The sequence below is a fragment of the Schistocerca piceifrons genome, chromosome 8 (assembly GCF_021461385.2).
Source record: "Schistocerca piceifrons isolate TAMUIC-IGC-003096 chromosome 8, iqSchPice1.1, whole genome shotgun sequence".
Classification (NCBI taxonomy): Eukaryota; Metazoa; Arthropoda; class Insecta; order Orthoptera; family Acrididae; genus Schistocerca; species Schistocerca piceifrons.
The window spans coordinates 446,947,267-446,965,538 of record NC_060145.1 but is presented as its reverse complement, the minus strand read 5'-3'; positions in this window follow the sequence as shown (position 1 = coordinate 446,965,538).

Genomic DNA, 18,272 nt, shown 5'->3' with positions numbered 1-18,272 from the left:
TCATGGCTTGCAGAAAATAAACTAACACTAAATCACAGTAAGACTCAGTTTTTACAGTTTCTAGCACACAATTCGACAAAATCTGACGTTTTAATATCACAGATTAAGCATATGGTTAGTGAAACTGTACGGTTCAAATTTCTAGATGTTCAGATAGAAAACTGTCGTGGGAAGACCACGTTCAGGATCTTGTTGAAGGACTCAATGCTGCCATTTTTACTATTCGAACGGTGTCTGAAGTGAGTGATCGTTCGAAAAGAAAATCAGTCTACTCTGCTCATTTCATTCGCTTATGTCGTATGGTATTATATTTCGGGGTCACTCTTCCCATTCTAAAAGGATATTTTTGGCTCAGAAACGTGCGGTTCGGACAATAAGTGGTGTACGTTCGCGAACCTCTTGTTGACCCTGTTCACAAGTCTGGATATTTTAATATTGGCGCCGGCCGGTGTGGCCGAGCGGTTCTAGGTGCTTCAGTCTGGAACCGCGCAACTGCTACGGTCGCAGGTTCGAATCCTGCCTCGGGCATGGATGTATGTGATGTCCTTAGGTTGGTTAGGTTTAAGTAGTTCTAAGTTCTAGGGGACTGATGACCTCAGATGTTAAGTCCCATAGTGCTCAGAGCCATTTGAACCATTTCTTTGATATTGGCCTCTCAATATGTATATTCCTTATTGTCATTTCTTGTTAACAATATTGGCATATTCCCAAGAATAAGCAACTTTCACTCAGTTAATACTCGGCAGAAATAAAACCTGCATCTGGATCAGACTTCCTTACCGCCTGTGTGGAAAGGTGTGCAGTATACTGCTACATCTTTTTTCAATAAGCTACACTGAAATTCAATAATCTTAGCAGTAATCCACGCACTTTGAAATCGAAACTGGAGAGTTTTCTCATGGTATTCTGTCGAGGAGTTCCTTGAAAAATTAAGCTGATTCTTGTTGTATTGTTGATTGTGTTTACTTAAATTTATGGATCGACTTTTTTCAGTTTTTTTGTGGGATTTTAGGGCGCTCAACTACTAAGGTCATTAGCGCCCAGTCACAAATGTAAGTGCACATATAATCTGGTAAAACTCAAGGGGAGGGGGGAGCGGAGAACACCAGAAAGTTCTTACAAAGACACAGATAAAATAATTAAAAGAGTTAGATGTCTTTGGACAAGTCCATCAAAGTAATAAAACGAAGAACACGAGCAGCTGCTCGAGCGTCATCAGCTAAAATTTCCTGTAAGGTAGATGGCAGAGACAGGACAACACGAGATTGATTGAGATGGGGACACGACAATAAAACATGGCACACTGTAAATGCATGACCACAAGGGCACTGCAGGGCGGGGTCACCGGATAGCAGGTAGCAGTGGCTAAACCGGCAATGCCCAATCCGCAACCTGGCCAAAATGACCTCCACTCGCCGAGATGGTCGGGAGGAGGTTGTCCAATCTGTTGGGAACGGTTTTATGGTCTGGAGCTTATTTTCTGGAAGTGACGACCAAGTATCCCACCATAATGACACAAACCTCTTACAAACAACACCAATCATGTCAGACGATGGGACACAAAGGGAGGCTGGCCGAGGCAGGACGACTGCAGCCTTGGCCGCAGCATCAGCAGCCTCATTCCCCGGCACTCCTACATGGCCTGGAACCCACATAAAGCTAACAGGAGAGCCATCATCAGCAAAAGAATGGAGGGATTGCTGGATCCGTTGCACCAAGGGATGGACAGGATACGGAGCTCCAAGGCTCTGAAGAGCACTGAGTGAATCAGAGCAGAGTACATATGGAGAATGGCGGTGGCGGCGGACATACTGAACAGCCTGATAGAGAGCAAGAAGCTCGGCCATAAGCTGGAGCACTGGTCGAGGAGCTGGTATTTAAAGGTGATGTCCCCGACGACAAAGGCATAGCCGACAACATTGTCAGTTTTGGAGCCATCAGTGGAAATAAAGGTGTTACTGGCGAGTCACGCACGAAGTTCGACAAACCATGAGCAATACACTGCATCAGGAGTACCCTCCTTTGGGAGTGAGCTGATGTCAAGATGAATGTGAACCGGAGCCAAGGTGGTGTCGGGCTCTCACCCTCTCTGAAGGTGGTAGGGAGGGCAAAATCCAATTGTCGAAGCAGGCGACGAAAGTGGACTCCAGGAGGCAGCAGGGCAGACACATACAACCCATACTGACGGTCGAGAGAATCGTTGAAGGACTGATAAGAGGGGTGGTCGGGCATTGACAACAGCCGGCAGGCATACCGACACAAAGCAGTACGTCGCGCCGGTAGGTCCATGGTAATTCGGCAGCTTCAGCATAAAGACTCTCGACAGGACTAGTATAGAATGCTCCGGTCGCAAGACGCAATCCCCAATGATGGGTGGAGTTGAGACGGCGTAAGAGGGATGGCCGAGCAGACGAGTAGAAAAGGCTCCCATAATCCAGCTTTGATCGGACTATGGACCGATATAAGCGAAGCAGGACAGTGCGATCCGCTCACCAAGACGAACCACTGAGAACACGGAGGACATTAAGGGAATGTGTACAACGGGCAGCCAAATAAGAGACATGCGGAGACCAACAAAGTTTCCTGTGCAGTGTGAGCCCTAAAAACGTCATTGTCTCCACAAATGGCACAACAAAGGGACCGAGATGTAAGGATGGTGGAAGGAATGCTTTATATCGCCAAAAGTTGATGCAAACCGTCTTCTCTTCAGAGAACCGGAAGCCATTAGCCACACTCCATGAGTAGAGGTTGTCTAGACAACGCTGAAGGCAGCGCTCCAGGAGGCATGTTCTCTGGGCACTGCATTAGATCGCGAAGTCATCGATGAAAAGAGAGCCGGAGACATTAGGTGGAATGCAATCCATAATTGGATTGATCACTATGGCAAAAAGGGCTAAACTCAAAACGGAGCCCTGAGGCACTCCGTTCTCCTGGAGGAAGGCATCGGACAATACGGAACCCACACGTACCCTAAACATTCGATCTGTTAAAAATGAATCAATTAAAAGGGGCAGGCGACCACGTAGGCCCCACCTGGGCATAGTGCGGAGGATACCTTCTCTCCAACAGGTATCGTAAGCTTTCTCCAAATCGAAGAACGCAGCTACCGTTTGGCGCCTTCGTAAAAAGTTGTTCATGATGAACGTCGACAAGGTCACAAGATGGTCAAACAGCGGAGCGGCGTCGACGAAAGCCGCATTGAACATTGGTAAGTAGCCATCGAGATTCAAGAATCCAAACCAACTGCATGTTAACCATGCGCTCCATCACCTTACAGACACAGCTTGTAAGAGAAATGGGGCGGTAACTAGAAGGAAGGTGTCTATCCTTCCTGGGTTTGGGTATGGAAACAACAACGGCCTCACGCCAACGCATGGGGATCTGACCTTCGGTCCAGACGCGATTATAGGTACGAAGAAGAAAGCATTTGCCTCTCGGAGAAATGTGTGTCAGCATCTGAACGTGAATGGCATCTGTCCCCAGAGCAGAGGACTGGGACAGTGCAAGTGCACGGTCGAGTTCCTGCATGGTAAAGGGGGCATTATAACCTTCCAGATTCAGCGAGTGGAAGGAAGGTCGCCGAGCCTCTTTTCTGGGAAGGAAGACAGGGTGGTAATGGGCGGAGCTTGAAACCTCCGCGAAAAAGCGGCTGAAGGCGTTGGAGACATCCACAGGGTCCACAAGTACCTCATTACCTGAAGTCAGGCCAGGTATTGAGGAGTGGGCCTTAATGCCCGACAGCTGGCGCAGGCCACCCCAGACGACAGAAGAGGAAGTCAAACTGTTAAAGGAGCTTGTGAAAGAGGCCCAACAAGCTTTTTTGCTGTCTTTGATGACTCGACGACATTGCGCTCGGAGTCGTTTGTAATTAATTCAATTCGACAGCGTAGGATGGCGGCGAAAGGTGCGTAAAGCACGTCGTCGAGCACGAATAGTGTCTCTGCAAGCCTCATTCCACCAGGGGACTGAAACGCAACGTGAAGAAGAGGTAATATGAGGAATGGAACGTTCGGCAGCATTGATGATAACAGCCGTGAGGTATTCGACCTGACTGTCACAGCTGAGAAAATCTTGGTCCGGAAAGGTCGCCAGGGAGGAGTAAAGTCCCCAGTCAGCTTTCGGTATGTTCCAGCTCGAGGGACGTGGAGATGGGGTGTGGTGCAGGTGACTAACGACACAGGGGAAATGGTCGCTCGAATAGGTGTCAGAAAGGACATACCACTCGAACTGACGGGCAAGACTGGTTGAACAGATGGAGCGGTCCAAGTTGGAGTAGGAATGAGTAGAGTCCGAGAGGAAAGTCGGGGCGCCAGTATTGAGGCAGACAAGGTTGAGATGGTTGAAAACATCCACCAAGAGGGAGCCTCTCTGACAGGATGCAGGAGAACCCTAAAGGGGCTGATGGGCATTGAAGTCGCCAAACAATAAAAACGGCGGAGGAAGCTGAGCAATCAGGTGCATCATGTCAGCCCGACTAACTGTGGATGACGATGGAGTGTAGACAGTACAAACAGAAAAAGTAAAGGCAGAAAGAGTAATACGGACAGCTATTTCTTGGAGTGGGGTGGTCAATGGGATGGGATGGTAATAGACATCGTCCCGAAGGCGCAACATGACCCCACCATGAGCTGGAATACCGTCCACAGGGGTTAGGTCAGATCGCTCGAAGGTATAGTGGGTAAAAACAATACGGTCAGTTGGGCGTAACTTCGTTTCCTGGAGGCCAATGACGAGTGGACAGTGCAGGCGGAGGAGCAGTTGTAATTCCTCCCGATTAGATCGAATACCTCTTATCTTCCAATGTAACAGAATCATCGCGAATCAGAAAGGGGAAACGAAACGGGTGAAGAGCTGGACACCGCGACGGCCGGGTTTCGAGGGAACATCGCTACAACCGTCGGGAGGTGGATCCTGTTCCATTGAGTCGTCGCCAGCTGTGGCCACATTCCTGGGTTGCGCAGGAGGGGCAGCAGTGTCCGCCGACGACAGGCCAGCTGAGTGCCTGGCAGCAGAGCGTCTCAGCGAAACTTAGGATGGCCGGGAGCAGCGACAGTCGGATGGAGCATCAGACGAAACACACTGGGGTGGAGAGGGGGATAAAGACTGCTGCTTTGAGGGCTTCTTGGAAGAACGATGAGTCACAAGGATGGTGGGCTGTGGGGGCCGGACCCAAAGGAAGTCCTCACGCTCGGGGTCCTTTCTTGAAAGCCAGAGCTCGGAAACCGGGGTAACGTTTCCCCGATGGACGCCTGAGAGGAGGATAGCTTCTCAGGCGGCAGAGGAGGAGGAAGAGAAAGGGTGGCCCCTGGGGCAGAGGGGGCAGGGGCCACGAGGGAAGAGGATTTGGAAGGGAGGGATTTGGGAGGCGGAGGCATAGACCCTGGATGGGGTGAGGAGGTGGAGGGGGGAGAAATAGGGGTGAGGATACTGCGGAAGGAGTGGACACGACCGAAGCAAACGACGTTGTCAACATCACGGGATGGAGGAGGTCATATTTCTTCTGGCCTCAGAATAAGACAGACGGTCCAAGGTTTTCAATTCTTGTATCTTCTTCTCCTTCTGATATGCAGGGCAGTCGAAAGATCTAGGCACGTGGAGGCCAGGACAATTGACGCACCGAGGTGGTGGGGTGCATGTATGTCCCTCATGAAGAGGACGTCCACAATCGCCACAAAGGGGTTCAGCTTCAAATCATGACGACATGTGCCCGAAGTGCAAACATCAAAAGCATCGCATAGGAGGCGGGACGTAAGGTCGCACGCCGCACCGGTAGCACATCACCTTTACCTTCTCTGGGAGAACATCCCCCTCGTAGATGAGGATAAAGGCCCCAGTGTCGACGCGACGATCTTTGAAGCCGCGCTGGACTCGCCAAATGAAATGCACACCACGGCGCTCCAGGTTGGCCCTGAGCTCCTCATCAGATTGCAGCAGGAGGTCCCGATGGAAAATAATCCCCTGCGTCCTATTGAGCGCCAGACGTGGGACAATGGACACTGGGATGTCCCCTAGTCGGTCGCATGCCTGGAGGGCCGCCGACTGTGCAGCGGAGGTCGTCTTTATGAGAATGGACCCCGAACGCATTTTACTAAGAGCCTCGATTTCTCCGAAGATATCCTCGATATGCTGTACAAAGAACATGGGCTTGGAGGTAGCGAACATCCCCCCATCGGTTCGAGAACAGACTAAATAGCGGGGGAAGTATTTCGCCCCAAGCCATTCCTTCCTCCCAGGAGTGGCCAAGGGCGGAAAGGCAGAAGTACCAGAACCAGAGACAGAGACAGAACCTTTCCTCCTAGAAGACACGGCCACAGAGCGACCTGATGCATGTTGATGTTTCATCTGAGAAACGTCCACCTCGATACCACCCACTCTGACCAGGGGCTCTCCCCATGGGCGCCACCCACCTTCAGCAGGGGCCACCTGCCAGGATGACCGTTGTTGGGAGTCCTGATGCCCCAGGTAGACGGGCATCTACTCCTTGGCTTACGTGGTGAGGGTGTAGTATGATCCCTGTGTTGTCAGGGGGCTACAACCTAGAGGGTACATAACGACCCCACGACAACAGGCTGCCCACTGTGCTGGATTTCGGGTGCCATGGAAAGTCCATCATGATCGTAGGTGCAGATGGGGACGCTCTATGGGCATAACTTGTGCAACCCATCAGGTGTTTAGGCCCAAATTGATGAAAAGTGAGTGCAGTTACGACGCCGTTACGATGATGAGTACCAAGGTCTTAGTGCACTGAGGACCGGTGATACACCACGTAAGGTGTCCTTCCCCAAAAAGGCTCATACTTCTGTAGAATTTTAAAAAATGGAGGTCAAACCCCAATGGGGACCATCACCTTGAAGGCCGAAATGGTTGAAACTCCTTCCTTACTTTACACCCTGTTTTTAACGTACTTCCACCTCACTACGTTAATTTAAATTACTACTGTCACTGAGTTCCTGCTTTGCCTGTCCGTGAGCGGTGATAGCAGCGCGTATCGATATATCCCCTCTCATAGTATCTTTACTTGACTGCTATTACTTCCCAGTCGTTGTCTGTCGTAAGGGATTTCAGGTCCGGAGTTCGGGTCTGCCAGTCAGTTGGAAGGCGTCTGGAGCGCAGTCCGGACCTGCCAGTCGGGGAGTTGTAATGCGGCACTAGTGCAGTCGGGTTGGAGCAGCAGTGAGCTCTGCATCGACATGGCTCACCCGACCATTGCCGCCACGCATCACTTGAGCCCGTCCACGGTCTTGGTGGATCGTCGGTCGGTCGTCCTACCGGACGACGCGTTTGGGCTCGCCGATCGTTCATGAGTCGGCTGTGTGCGTGTGTGTGTGTGTGTGTGTGTGTGTGTGTGTGTGTGTGTGTGTGTGTGTGTGTGTGTGCGGACGCGCACGCGCGCATTGACTCCGATTTGTCTTCGTGCATGCTTAGTTACTGTTGGGTAGCGTTCAGGTCTTTGGGCAAGCGTTTGTCAGGTCGTGTGTGTAGTTTGTGTTATTTCCACTGACAAAGATTTTAAAAGATTTTAGATGTTGGCATACTGCGAGAGTTGGTCGGTTGCTGCAGACCAGGGAAGTCATCTCCGCGCGGTGCAGTAGTCTGGGTCCGGTGGCGGTCCCTGCACAGTGTCAGAGCGGGTGTGGAGCTGTCCGATCACTACAAGCTTCGTGGTTCAGCGACCCAGGACGTCAAAGTTGAGTGATGGTTTCAACTATCCAAGCCACGTCCATTCATGTTGTGTGGTTCGCTGTTGGGGAGGTTTTACTGTGAGCAACACCGAGCGTTTGCTGAAATTTACCCGCCATGCGGTGCAATTAACTATATTGGTTGACTACCATTCGAGTGCACAAAGCGGAATTTTCTGCCTTGTGGCCGTTAGTGTTCTGGTTACCTGCCCTGGCCACTAACGTAATTTCAGGCAGAATCGTTTCCTCACCTGTTGTTGCTGTTCAACATGGTGTGTGATTTTGGCAGCTAATACATATTTCATTGTGGATAATCACGTTCATAACCTTTTGTGTGAGTTCTCATGTACTGATCGATGGCAAGCAAGTCGTCGGTCCGTGGCTGTCCCCTGGTTGGGTTCCGACGGATGAAGTGTAGCTGGGCTCACCACCTGTCTCACTCAAGTGAACCAGGACAAACCGACCTCCCTGGAGGCTTCTGAGTGCTGTTTTCTTTATTGTCCTTCTCATCGGTATTTAATTCTCTGTTAATAATCTATCATAGCTAATGATTTAAAAATTCTGGTTTTTACTGGACTTTATGTATTTTAAATTTTGAAAAATCAATTGTGGGCCTTAAGCCGCTTAAAACCTTGTTCTTGAAATTACTCTTTAAGCAAAAACATTGCGGCCTTTTGCCTTAAAAGATTATGGTACTATATTTTAAAATTTTCAAATTTAACTGTGGCCTTCAGCTGCTCGTATTGCATCTTGCATATGTTTGTTCCATTTACTTTTGCCTTGAGGCTTTCCAGCCCAGCTGTGAGACCATATATATTTTAATTATTTTATTTGCTATTTTAACTGCATTTTATTTTGTTGACTTAAGACTTTTGTTTGGAGGCCCTCAGCCGTGAAATAATTGCCTTTTTCAAACTTGTAGTTCTAAAGGTTCGGCTATGTGCCGTTGTGGTTTAAAGGTGTTATTCAATTATAATAAATTACAATTCTGAGTGAGCCTGACCCCTTATTTGAAATTAGAATAATATTAATACCTTCAGTTGCTGACGGGCGTTAATATATATCAACGGGGATAGGTGAAAATGTGTGCACCGACCGGGACTCGAACCCGGGACACCCTGCTTACATGGTAGATGCGCTATCCACCTGAGCCACCGAGGGCACAGAGGATAGAGCGACTGCAGGGACTTTGTCGCGCACGCTTCCCGCGAGAGAAAGAGCAGACACCATATCCATATACGTAGACACCTTATTTGGACCTTTCCACAATCCCAATCACCTGTTCTGCCCCAATTGTTCAGCGGGCGTTTCAGAACGGCTGTATGGCTCCTTACAGAGGCATCACATCAGTGTGAGGAAATTGAAGGCTATTAGCATTGGTAGAGCTGCTGCATCTGACAGTAGAAGTAAACAGATTTTTTTGAAAATTTGTAACATGCCATTAGAAAACACAAACTGAAAATTGCACATATACGGAAAATAGATGGAACCGGGGTATCAGCTGTGCAGCATATGGAATTAACTGTAGCTGAAATGAGGCAAATGCTAGTAGGATCAATAACACTCTGGCAGAGAGGGAAAAATATTATAGCTGTTGGTTCCATGAACTGTGGGGGACAGCATTAACCCCAATGTTTATTTTACCGCATAAATGCATGTCTCCTTTGCTGGAAAAAATGGCCCACCTGCCTCTACTAAGAAATGTTCGGCATTAAGACGGATCACAAAAGAACTGTTTATGATTCGAATTAAGCATTTTTCCGATTTTACACACGGGAGTACAGAGAACAAAATGCCTCTTGATCTTGGACAATCATAATAGATACTGAATTCACTATAGAGGCTTGTAATGTCTGTAAAGAGCACGCCATTGTGAGGTGTCTTTGCCACCCAACACTTCTTGTAGGCTACAGCCTGTCAAAGAGAATGTCATCTTTTTTGAAATCTAGAAACCTTGTAGAAATAACTCCCTATGATGTAGTTGAGAATATTGGCATGGCTTACTCAACAGTCGCTACTATTTGTAAGGCGACTAGTGATTTTCTAAAAGTTAGGATCCATCCTCTCAATCCAGATGACGACTTCTTGGTGGGGATTGTTTTTCAAAAGCTGACTAACGTATCAGTTACCGTTGATGATCCAACAGGACTAAACACAGCATCAGATGATTCACTGGCGACTACAAGTGAACCAAATGGAAATGATCGTAACATCAATCCACCTACGGCTTGCCCTTATTCAAAAAATATTGAACAATAACAGAATGATTCATTAGACATAGTGAAGGGTAGCACAATAGTTCCAATAAATGACATCTCTACATTACCTGGTTGCTGCATCTGGCCAGATAATTTGAATTCCAAAAGACCGAGGCAAAAGCGACACTCAAATTCTCACCTCGAGCCCAATGAAGAAAAAGGTTTGAGAAGAAAAGAAAACAAAATACCAGAAAAAAGCTCATGAGAAGAAACGAAATAATCCTAAAAAAGCATGCCCCCACTCGAAAACTATAAACAAAAGGAATAACAGGCCTAAGAAACAACGATGGGGAGACACTTGGATATCTTGACGCTGATGATTCCAATAATGGAAAAAGTTTGAGTCAAGATCGATCAGAAAATTAAGATTTTGGTAACAGTGAGTAAGTTTGCTTTTGTTGTAGACAATTTGGAGTGGATGATAAACTTCGATTTCGATGCACAGTTTGTGGAATATAAGCTCGTGAAGCATGTTCAGGATGGGATGTGCAGAGGGCTACATGTGCGACTTCTGCAACAAATAACGACAATGTATGCTATTTTTATATATCTATGTAGTCTGATTTGTTATAATATGGTAACCTCCATGTTAGGACACTGACTGTCATTACCATAACCTAGGGATAATGCCAATAAAAGGTACAATTTGGTTAAAAACATCTTAATAATAAATTAAAAATGTAAAATACTTTAACGACATTACTAAAAAGTGCATAATATTCTTACTGACTTACACGCGGTTTGAAAACATAACTGTAAGTGCAGTTGTGTGGTAAAAATTTCCTTAGGTGATCGCCATTACTCCAGTCTCCCCTAGGCCTATTTATTTCACGTGGCAGATCTAAACCAAGAAAAGTGATGAAAAGAAGGATGTTATGAACAAAAGATTAAAACCACCCCAATGTGCCACTGTGATGACAAAAGAAACTTATGATGAAGTAGTAAATGAAAATGAAGAAGCGTAATTAGCTATTTAAAATGAAGCCACAGAAACAGTACTGAAGATCGCATTGATTCAAGGTTATTGTTTGTGGAACACGGAAGATAAGAAGCCTAGTAAGTGCTACAGGGTGGTGCACGACAAACCGGCCCGACCAGACTCCACGGTGTCACCCGCAAATTCTCCTCTATTGTTTCGAAGCTGTCGCGACTACATTTTGTATTGTCAGTAATAAAGCCGCTGCGACTTGGTTAAGACGTGTGATGTATGTATGTATCCTCTTCCAGAAAGAATCAATAGTGGAGGCGTTCTACCGGTTTCTTTAAGGAAACGTGGGACATTTTGCAAGAAATTATCTAGCGTTTCCATACCATCAAACAGCAGTGTGTAGGACTTGGTGGGAAAGTGGCGCACTACAGGCTCAGTGGCAAATGCAAAAAAGAATCGAGCCCCGTCCGTTCGTACACCTGCTGCGATTATCCAGAATCCAAAGAAGTCGACGCGTAAATTATCGCAACACGCGAACGTTTCGCGTAGGACTTGTCAACGTGCTTTTCCATATAGGAATGCACCTGTACAAAATGGCGTGTCCAAGAAGCTGAGGAGGAAGATAAGGGGCCGTTCGCGGTGGCCGTGCGGTTCTGGCGCTGCAGTCCGGAGCCGCGGGACTGCTACGGTCGCAGGTTCGAATCCTGCCTCGGGCATGGGTGTCTGATGTCCTTAGTTAGGTTTAAGTAGTTCTAAGTTCTAGGGGACTTATGACCTAAGATGTTGAGTCCCATGGTGCTCAGAGCCATTTGAACCATTTTGAAGATAAGGCAAAACAGGTCATTTGCTGTACGTGGCTATGTCAAGCAAGTGTTGTATCCGCTGTTGTATTTGATGAGTGATGGAGCCTGGTTCCGTTGGACAGGTCGTTTTAAGTCCCAGAACATCACGTACTGCTCACTACACAATCTATATACGATTAATGAGGAGCCTCTTCACCGAGAAAAACATCGGATCGTCGTGTAACGTATCAGCATGTCAGACTGTGCACTGCATTTTTTTAAAAAAACTGCTGTGTATAGGCGAGTGTTTGAGGAATTTTACGCAGTTGATCCCCCATGGACGTACGTATGCTGTTTTTCAGCAGGATGGAGCGACCCGTCACATTTCACGCGAGTCAATCTCAAGAATCCATAACAGATTCCCAGAAGAAAGGGCTGTCAACAAAGGACTGTGGCCGCATTCGCCAGACCTAACCACTTGTGACTTTTCTTTGGGGCAGTCTAATCACTCAATAACGTTAGAAGACCTGAAGGACAATATTCGTAATGAAATTTTGAGAACTGATGCGCGAGTTTTGCGCACATTGTATATTAACATGTTAGGGAACACGCGAAAGCGCGCTGAAGCACGTGGATGTCATGTTCAGCACCTAATTTAAAAGACAAGATCAATTCAGTAAATGTAGACCTTTGCATTGCCTTATTTTTATTTCTTTATTATCTAATTATTACATATTTATCTATCTGTTGCTGCATCTGCTCGTGGCTAGCAACAATACGTGCTTATTTGGAGAGCACTCTGTATGTGGGGCAATTTTCAATATTATTGTGGCAGCTCATGAAACAATTGGCCATGAAGGTCCAGAAAGACTAAAAACTGCAATTTCAAGAAAGTATGCAAACATAACAATAGATATAATATTTATCTGTGTACAAAACATACCAGCGCCAGAAGAGTGTGAAGAAAAAGGGGGATTGTTTCGAAATGAACAGTCGTACCCAAGAATGTGGATTTAAGTTTAAAACAGTGTATCAGGAACAGTTCACAAAATTTGTGCAAAATACGTGCAATGCAAAGCAAGAGCGCCGTGGAAGTGGCACATCAGTACTCGATTTTTGACATTTGGTGCTTCTTGCATTTCACTCTGGTAACGGCAGAGAATTTGTTAATACGGTCATAAATGAGCTAGTTTCATTTTGGCACAAGTGTAAACTAGTTCACAGAAAACCAAGGCAGAGCCCTAGCCAAGGTCTGTTGCTTTTGTTAAATAAGACACTGAAAAAAATGTTGGATTGTGAATGCAAGACAACTAACTATAAATTGGCCAAAAGGTCTTCGCTTTGTACAATTTATGAAAAATCGGGCACTTCATTCTGGTATTAAGTAATCACACATAAAGCCGTGTTTGGTGCAGGGCTGCATGTAATGCTTATGACTTTGAGCTTGTATCTAGATGTTATTAAGGAAAAATGTTCTTGAAGAGTCATTAAATAAAAGAAGGTTAAATAAATAGTGATAGGTGAGGAAAACTAGGACCTTCTGAAGCGGAAATATTACATGACTCAGAATCGGTAACAGCTGTAGCTAGTGCCCTGTCTCAGGTAGCAGCTGCAGCCAGACAAGATGACGCATAAGCTCTGGCCAGCACAAGTGCAGTCTCGTGAACACATGAAAAACAGACCGAGACAATGAAACTGGCTACAGATTCAATACACACTCCTGTAGAAATCGGTGAAAATATAATTATACAAGTTCCTGATATTGACAGAGCAAAAGCCATCTCCGCAATATTGTTGAACTGATTCTTCAAAAATGTGAACAAGACTTGCACAAGATCAGAATTAAGTATGGTACACCCAATACATTGTTTTGTAGGTTCATACTGCTAAACTTTATTGCAATATATAGGGACAAATGTCATCACAAACACTTTCAGTGGCTCCTTGGTTCAAAGCACTGAAAATGAGCCACTGTGTAATGCTGCTAGATACGCAAGTAATTTATTAATGTTTTAAGGTTTAATATTTTTATTGCAATATGCATAGAATGTAGAAGTTCCTATTAAATACCTAATCGCCTTTTAAATGAGCTAACTAAATGTGCTTCTTCGCATCCAAATTCGACGAGTCCAAAGAACAATTCTTGATACTAGTCGAAGTGTCAGAAACATGTATCTGCTGCCAAGGCAACAACCTTAGTAACAGACCAAGGATTTGTTTGCTGTGTGTAACAAGGGATGTATGTAAAAAAAATATGCTTCTGTAAGAAAAAAAGGCAGCCTGTGTAACTCAAAATGCCACAATTGTTTGACTTACAATAACAAGTAAGGTGAACGTACTTGTTCCCTTTTTTGAATTTCTTATGATTATTAAGCTCAAGTTACTTTCGTTAAATGTATCGGACTAATATATTTCTAATTTATGATTACTTTAATTCGACTTGTTTTAATTAATACTGTTGTCATGGCTCTGTGATGTTCCTAAAAATGTTGCTTTAGTGAATGATGACACTATACTAAACAGTACATATTTTTTTAGCATTGCAATCAGCAGTTAATTGCTTTTAACTGAATTATTGCTCCCAAACGCGTTTTTCTAGCTAAAACCACTTTGTCTAGTCTTCTAAGTTAAAAGTGGTTTTATCTAAAATTCAAACATGTGTAGCAGTAAATTCTAGATGCAACAAAGGCATTCACTATAAACTACTTTCTATTGCAGAAAAGGTGATTTGACAAACAATTGGTTTTGACTGCAACATATACACAAATTTAATTCCTATGTGAGTCCACACTCATCTGACATTCATCACAGATGACAATGCTGATTACCCTTGCCAACTACACCTGAATTATGCAGTTTTGCATATGTAATGCCCCTTGAGTAAGTAACTTTAATTAACTCTCAAAAAGAATTACAACTCTCAAAAAGCAGTACTGTATTTAGGCCTAAAATTCAACTGTAAGCACATACAAAGAATGCACATAACACAATTTCGACTGGTATGTATAATTTTTACCCATTAACCTAGATCACCAGCAGGGCAAAATACCTTATTTGGAAGATGGTGATCTTTCATCCTTGTTATACGGTCGTGAGATCTATGGCACCTCTGCAGAACTTATTTCAATTAGATCCACATTTTCAAGAACAGAGCTGTTAGGAGTATAACAGACGTGATCTGGTACATCTCAAACACACAATAACGTGCATCAGGATACAATCATGCCCACTGACACATCACTCATCCAGCATAAAAATCAATAATACCGCAACATCACAGAATTTTCCCTTTAAGCTCATTTCTTCATGAGGTTCTGAACCATTTCATGTAAATTACAAACGCCCTGAAAACATGGTAACTCACAGATTTAGAGTTTAACACATTCTTACACTGAAACAAAAAACACGACAAAATGTAAAGGAATCAAAATTTCTAATCCCACTAGCTCAGACTGAAGGCATTCAGGCTCAGTCCACTGACCCTTCAGAGTCATTGGCAGAAGCCTAGCCATACTCTGACGGATCCTGCTTGTCACATGACATCTGAAAACTAGTGCTCACACTCCAACAGCTTAACATCCTGAACAAAAAGTTTCTGGGAAGGGTTAACACATATTTTCATATACATCACTGAAAATGTCCCTGGAGATATACAGCATACACTATGTGGCCAATTCAAGCAACATAACTCCCAGCTGAAACTCCAGAATGGAGATCACTTCCTACTAACAGGTTACAGGGGCATAGCTCCATTTAAAACTAATCATTTAGGTGAGTCAGCCCACACTGAAAAGTTCCTAAGAGTGGAACACAGACGTCCACCATAGTCACAGGAAAAGATCAGAGCCCCTGCTTCCCCCAGCCCAGGCATGACCTCTTCGTGCATCAACGAAGTGATCAAACAAATGGGTACCACAGACAAGGCAATAAGAGTAGCTGACAGAAGATTGTATCACCAAACCACAGCGAGTTCTTTCAGTAAAATAAAAATAAAAATGGTCACCCAATTGCAGAAATAAAAGTCATTCTGTCTATGGAGCACAACTACTCGAAAGAAGACCACAACCTCTAAGGAGCACATGTATTTCTAAGGCTACTCAAAGTGGAACCTCTCACCTACTATCTCCTCAAGCCTTCCAGTGCGGTAAATACTTCAGCTTCGAGCACAACACAGAAAACTGCACCGGCAAAAACCCAAAGTGCTTAATGTGTGGACGTCATCGCAAGTTTGGTAGATGCAGCAAGCTTCAAGTCAAGCATAAAGTCATCTGACAGGAAGCCTACAACACATACATCACATTCCTGCTGCAACCGACACAAAATAGCAAACTCAATAGATTTTCAATACCTCTGCCCTCTTGAAGATTGCATATTCTTCATCCCTGCCAGCAAGATGAAATCCTGAAGGGAACAGTGATAAAGGACCACATTCACCTTCAAGCCTAATTTAAGCAACTTGTTCCAGGACAGAAAGATAGAAATCATCACTATGACTAAGCAGTTGGTCAGCAGACCATTCAACAAAGACTTCAATGTCACACAGACACACATCCAACTCCATCACACAGTCTACAGACTTCACCTACAGCTCAGCCACCTGACACTACAATCTGTTGATCAATCTGAACCACGTGGGGCAGTGGCTGATCAAATATTTAACAATGAAATTCGCACTTGACAAGTTATTTTATTTTGTTTTCGCTACCAGCTTTGGTACTTCGTTATGCATATGGGTCCTAAAGATTGCATATTGAAGCATACAGCCGTTCGACAAATTTCATTGTTAAATAAAGACAGTATAATGGCTAGACTAGACTGGACTAGACTAAGGCTAAGTGTAGGACTAAAGCCATCTGATCTGAAACAACTACTGAATCACTGTGGCAACTCTGAGATCCCTGAATCTGGCGTTCATCAATGTGGCCAGCATCCGAAGTAAAGTACATTAAATATATGGCTAGAGAAACAGTGTTGTTGTTTCAACAGTGAAAACAGAAACAGTAACTATACTGGTGACAAAGACGAACACGTGGAAACACTAAAACAGTCACTGACAACAAGATTTTTATTTACATTAACTAACTATGTTGATAATAATAAATAGATGATTAAAACGAAAGACTCTTACACAAATGTGAAAAGTACAAGGAGAGAGAGATGGGCTGGCCATTACTTATCATAGCCCAGTACAGCTGACAGTCACACGAAACCAACAAAAATACATGAAAGCTAGCTTCCAACTAAATTATTGTTTCATCACGGATGAAACATGTTGGAGGGGGAAAAAGGGAAAGAACGGAAGGTGGATGTAGGTCACTCACAATCTAGGTAGCATTGAGCAGGTAAGGAAAGATTGTGCAAAGGCTGTCAAAACCAAGTGAAAGACAGCACATTATATGTACTGCGCTAGCTTCAAAGCATAGAAGACAGAACAGTAAAGGTGAATATGTGAGATAGGTCATATGAATAATACAAAGATGAAAAAGGTAACAATATAAATCTACGTTGAAATGACAACCACCAAACTGGCTGAGTATGTGAAATCAGTATAGACTAACTGTCCACTTGCGGAATGCCCAATATTCAGAGTACATCATGCTCCACGACAGAACTTATGGAACTAGACATCAACTACTACCCATGAGCCATTAGGATTCTCCCATCTGACACCAGTCCTATGAAACTACGCAGATGGAAACTTGTGCTACAAGACATCGTTTCATCGCCTCATTCCCCTGGACTCAATCTACGTTGAAATGCACTCTATCTTCTCTCTAGTCCTTTACTCCTTTTTTTCCATTTCTCATTATTTATTATGTAATCTCTCTCTTCTTACTGTTATTAATATTATTTATCACACACATACATCTATTTCTCAATCTATATTCTTATCTTTGAAGCTGGCACAATACCTATGACATGCTGTGTGTTACACTTTCCTCCATCTCGGCGTACCTTCCCCTCATTACCTCATAACCTAGATTGGGTGACCTGCATCAAAATTCCCAGCTTCCCCTTTCTTCCCTTCCCTGATCTATCCTCCCCGATGAAGGAAAAAGGTTCCAAAACCTATGTTTTAATTATTTTTGTCAGTTTTGTGTGACATTCATCTGTAATGAGCTACGTTAAGTATTGGCTATCCCAGCTGCCTCTTTAAATAAACTAAATACACGGTAAGAAAACAGAGATGTGAATATGGTAGCTATAACGGTATAGCCAGAAACATGTCATGAGAGTAACACAGTCACTCTTGCAACAAGATATTTACTTACATCAATTAATTATGTTAATAATAAATACATGGCAAGACAGGCACGGTTGCTCTTGTATTAGTCAAAAGACAGAAGGTACCTATACTGACGTAGGCAGAAACACGTGGTGAGAGTGACCCAGTCGCTCTCGCAACAAAGAATTTACTTACATTATTTAATTATGTTAACCCATATACTGCCTTTGCCCTTCAGGCATGATATTTACAAAGGAGCTTAAAACTTTTTATACCACTACTTTATTCTACCTTCCAACAGGTGGCATTAGTATACACTGACTCATACCATCGTTTGAAACATTTAGCTTTCATTGTTGAGTAAGCATTATTCTGTGTGCATGAGAATACTTGTTTGCT